Genomic DNA, 6381 nt, shown 5'->3' with positions numbered 1-6381 from the left:
CTGATCCAGCAAGGGACCCTCCTTGGCTAGCTGCAAGAACGGTGTCAAAACTGTCAGTGGTGACAATAAGGAAGGAGGAGGTGCATTTCCTACTTAAATCGCTTCACCAAGAAAAGGCTGTGGGCCCAGACAAGTTGAGCCCAAGATTGTTGAGAAGATGTGCATACCAGCTAGCAGCACCTCTAACTCGCATCTTTCAGCACTGCCTAGTACAGTGTACATGGCCCTCTCTATGGAAAGAGGCGAATGTAGTCCCTGTTCACAAAAAGAAGAGCAGAGCAGAAATCAGCAACTACAGACCAGTGTCACTCCTGTCAATCACTGGTAAGATCCTTGAGACAATAATCTCAAGACAAATGACCGATTTTTTTGACTACCACTCACTACTTTGTGATCGTCAATATGGCTTCAGGAAAGGTTACTCTGCTGCTGATCTGTTGTTAAACCTCTCCACTAAGTGGCACCAGTCACTGGATGAATCCAAAGTCAGCTGTGTGGTAGCACTGGACATTGCTGCCGCTTTCGACCGGGTGTGGCACCAGGGCCTCTTAGCCAAACTTCAAGCACTGGGAATTGCAGGCTCTACGCTATGTCTCCTCAGTGACTACCTTCATGGTAGATCTCTAAGTGTAGTTCTCAATGGAACGGAATCAGCAAGACATACTATTGGGGCAAGTGTTCCACAAGGAAGCGTGCTGGGTCCATTGTTATGGAATGTCTACTTCAACGACCTTCTTCATCTCATCCCAGAATCACATGCATATGCAGACGACTGTACACTGACATTCACTTATCCAAGAGAAGAAATGCCAGCTGCTCTAAGCTACATCAATCACCAGCTGAGAGCTATATCAGCTTGGGGAAATAGATGGCAAGTAACATTTGCACCTGAGAAAACGCAAATGATGATCGTCTCTAGGCACCATGATGATAATGCAGGTGCAGTAGTAAGGATGAATGGGAGGGTGTTGGCACCTGGAGAAGAAGTTGATATCCTTGGGGTGAAATTTGACTCCAAACTAACCATGAAGAACCATGTTGTAAATCTTGCAAACAAGGCAGCCAGGAAGCTTACAGCACTTCGCCGTATCTCGCATCTGCTTGACAGTAGGGGTTGCAAGATCCTGTACGAGGCACAAGTACGCTCACACCTTGAGTATGCTCCACTTTCTTGGTTTGCCTGCCCCCCCTCTCATCTGCCACTGCTTGACAGAATAGAGAACAGAGCAAGACGTCTCATCTCTCGCCTGGACCCATCCTGGATAGATCTGTCATTTCAGCAGAGCCTTCAACATAGGAGGGATGTGGGTGGCCTTACTGTTATGTACAAGGCCAATATTGTCAAAATACCACACTTGGATCCACTTCGAGGACAGCGTGAAACAAGCTTTTATGCCACAAGACGGGCAGAAAGCAGCAACTTCACTCTGGCTGTACCCTTCTCCAGAACATCACTCCATCTGAGATCATACATACCCAGGATGACTCGAGTATGGAACACATTCGTACAGCATAATGATGTCAACGAGATAAAGTCAGTTGATCAAATGAAAATGCTGGCCCACAGATGGCTCCAACTTCATCCTGTTCCCTACTTGTATGTCTCATAACAATAAAAATGCTTTCAAATGAGCTGATGTAGGTAACAGCTCTTAGCTTGCCAATAAAGTTAGGAATCCTTAACCTGTAATATAGCTGTCAATAAAGCTAGGGATCCTTAACCTTGTCAAACCCTGTGTAAAAAAAAAAAAAAAAAAAAAAATGTGAGAGAGAGAGAGAGAGAGAGAGAGAGAGAGAGACAGAGAGAGAGAGAGAGAGAGATTAGCTTTAAAGAAGATTTAACATGGCAATCTTTCTTAACTTAACATGATTTAACGTTATTTATTAACATTTTACTCCTTTTAACAATGATATTTTAAAACATATGGAAGATACCACTCTTTGTATATACACTGAGATATACAACACTCTTTGTATATACACTGAGATATACAACACTCTCTTTGTATATACACTGAGATATACAACACTCTCTTTGTATATACACTCTTTGTATATACACTGAGATATACAACACTCTTTGTATATACACTGAGATATACAACACTCTTTGTATATACACTGAGATATACAACACTCTTTGTATATACACTGAGATATACAACACTCTTTGTATATACACTGAGATATACAACACTCTCTTTGTATATACACTGAGATATACAACACTCTTTGTATATACACTGAGATATACAACACTCTCTTTGTATATACACTGAGATATACAACACTCTTTGTATATACACTGAGATATAAAACACTCTCTTTGTATATACACTGAGATATACAACACTCTTTGTATATACACTGAGATATACAACACTCTCTTTGTATATACACTGAGATATACAACACTCTTTGTATATACACTGAGATATACAACACTCTCTTTGTATATACACTGAGATATACAACACTCTTTGTATATACACTGAGATATACAACACTCTCTTTGTATATACACTGAGATATACAACACTCTCTTTGTATATACACTGAGATATACAACACTCTCTTTGTATATACACTGAGATATACAACACTCTCTGTATATACACTGAGATATACAACACTCTTTGTATATACAATGAGATATACAACACTCTCTGTATATACACTGAGATATACAACACTCTTTGTATATACACTGAGATATACAACACTCTCTGTATATACACTGAGATATACAACACTCTTTTTATATACACTGAGATATACAACACTCTTTGTATATACACTGAGATATACAATACTCTCTGTATATACACTGAGATATACAACACTCTTTGTATATACACTGAGATATACAACACTCTTTGTATATACACTGAGATATACAACACTCTTTGTATATACACTGAGATATACAACACTCTCTTTGTATATACACTGAGATATACAACACTCTTTGTATATACACTGAGATATACAACACTCTCTTTGTATATACACTGAGATATACAACACTCTTTGTATATACACTGAGATATACAACACTCTCTGTATATACACTGAGATATACAACACTCTTTGTATATACAATGAGATATACAACACTCTCTGTATATACACTGAGATATACAACACTCTTTCTATATACACTGAGATATACAACACTCTCTGTATATACACTGAGATATACAACACTCTTTGTATATACACTGAGATATACAACACTCTTTGTATATACACTGAGATATACAACACTCTCTGTATATACACTGAGATATACAACACTCTTTGTATATACACTGAGATATACAACACTCTCTGTATATACACTGAGATATACAACACTCTTTGTATATACACTGAGATATACAACACTCTCTGTATATACACTGAGATATACAACACTCTTTGTATATACACTGAGATATACAACACTCTCTGTACATACAGTGAGATATACAACACTCTTTGTATATACACTGAGATATACAACACTCTTTGTATATACACTGAGATATACAACACTCTCTGTATATACACTGAGATATACAACACTCTTTGTATATACACTGAGATATACAACACTCTTTGTATATACACTGAGATATACAACACTCTCTGTATATACACTGAGATATACAACACTCTTTGTATATACACTGAGATATACAACATTCTCTGTATATACACTGAGATATACAACACTCTTTGTTTATACACTGAGATATACAACACTCTCTGTATATACACTGAGATATACAACACTCTCTTTGTATATACACTGAGATATACAACACTCTTTGTATATACACTGAGATATACAACACTCTCTTTGTATATACACTGAGATATACAACACTCTCTTTGTATATACACTGAGATATACAACACTCTCTGTATATACACTGTGATATACAACACTCTCTGTATATACACTGAGATATACAACACTCTTTGTATATACACTGAGATATACAACACTCTCTGTATATACACTGAGATATACAACACTCTCTTTGTATATACACTGAGATATACAACATTCTTTGTATATACACTGAGATATACAACACTCTCTGTATATACACTGAGATATACAACACTCTCTTTGTATATACACTGAGATATACAACATTCTTTGTATATACACTGAGATATACAACACTCTCTGTATATACACTGAGATATACAACACTCTCTTTGTATATACACTGAGATATACAACATTCTTTGTATATACACTGAGATATACAACACTCTCTGTATATACACTGAGATATACAACACTCTTTGTATATACACTGAGATATACAACACTCTCTGTATATACACTGAGATATACAACACTCTGTATATACACTGAGATATACAACACTCTTTGTATATACACTGAGATATACAACACTCTCTGTATATACACTGAGATATACAACACTCTTTGTATATACACTGAGATATACAACACTCTCTGTATATACACTGAGATATACAACACTCTCTGTATATACACTGAGATGTACAACACACTCTGTATATACACTGAGATATACGACACTCTTTGTATATACACTGAGATATACAACACTCTCTTTGTATGTACACTGAGATATACAACGCTCTTTGTATATACACTGAGATATACAACCCTCTCTGTATATACACTGAGATATACAACACTCTCTGTATATACACTGAGATATACAGCACTCTCTGTATATACACTGAGATATACAACACTCTCTGTATATACACTGAGATATACAACACTCTCTGTATATACACTGAGATATACAACACTCTCTGTATATACACTGAGATATACAACACTCTCTGTATATACACTGAGATATACAACACTCTCTGTATATACACTGAGATATACAACAGTCTCTGTATATACACTGAGATATGCAACACTCTCTGTATATACACTGAGATATACAACACTCTCTGTATATACACTGAGATATACAACACTCTCTGTATATACACTGAGATATACAACACTCTCTGTATATACACTGAGATATACAACACTCTCTGTATATACACTGAGATATACAACACTCTCTGTATATACACTGAGATATACAACACTCTCTTTGTATATACACTGAGATATACAACACTCTCTTTGTATATACACTGAGATATACAACACTCTCTGTATATTCACTGAGATATACAACACCTTCTTTGTATGTACACTGGGATATATAATACTCTCTTTGTATATACAATGAAATATATATCACTTCCTGATATATACACTAATATCTTTGTATTTACTCTTAAGATATGCACATATTTCTTTATATACACAGAATTGTACTCAAATCTCTTTGTATATACACCGTGATATACATAAATTCCTGTGTATATGCACTGAGATATACACAAATTTCGGTGTATATACTTAATCTTAAGATTATCAGGTATTTTTTATCTAGTATATTGCGTGATACTTAGCATCAATATTCCCCTCAACATCCGCCGCTATAAATACCAGTATTACCTAGAAGTATTTGCTTAGAGGTTAGACAGGGGATTAAAGAAATTTCAGAGGCATGCACGAGAGCTGCAGGAGAAGTGTGGGCATTGATACCCGCTCTAATAAGTAAGTTAAGTTAAGCAAGTAAGTAAGCGTATACTCCTACAGTTACACTGTCTTTGGATAATTAAATTAGGATAAACCAAGAAAGTTAAAGTGACTTATTTCCACTGGGGTGCTTATTTATTTCTAGTGGGGTCCTAACTTATTTCTAGTAGGGTCCTAACTTATTTCTAGTGGGGTCCTAACCTATTTCTAGTGGGGTTCTAACTTATTTCTAGTAGGGTCCTAACTTATTTCTAGTGGGGTCCTAACTTATTTCTAGTGGGGTTCTAACTTATTTCTAGTGGGGTGCTAACTTATTTCTAGTGGGGTCCTAACTTATTTCTAGTAGGGTACTAACTTATTTCTAATGGGGTCCTAACTTATTTCTAGTGGGGTCCTAACTTATTTCTAGTGGGGCCCTAACTTATTTCTAGTGGGGTTCTAACTTATTTCTAGTAGGGTCCTAACTTATTTCTAATGGGGTCCTAACTTATTTCTAGTGGGGTCCTAACTTATTTCCAGTGGGGTCTTAACTTATTTCTAGTGGGTCCTAACTTATTTCTAATGGGATCCTAACTTATTTCTAGTGAGGTCCTAACTTATATCTAATGGGATCCTAACTTATTTCTAGTGGGGTCCTAACTTATTTCTAGTGGATCCATAACTTATTTCTAATGAGGTCCTAACTTATTTCTAGTGGGTCCTAACTTATTTCTAGTAGGGCCCTAACTTACTTCTAGTGGGTCCTAACTTATTTCTAGTGGGGTCCTAAC

This window comes from Cherax quadricarinatus, chromosome 61, assembly GCF_038502225.1.
Source record: "Cherax quadricarinatus isolate ZL_2023a chromosome 61, ASM3850222v1, whole genome shotgun sequence".
Classification (NCBI taxonomy): Eukaryota; Metazoa; Arthropoda; class Malacostraca; order Decapoda; family Parastacidae; genus Cherax; species Cherax quadricarinatus.
Note: the sequence above shows the minus strand (reverse complement) of the source record.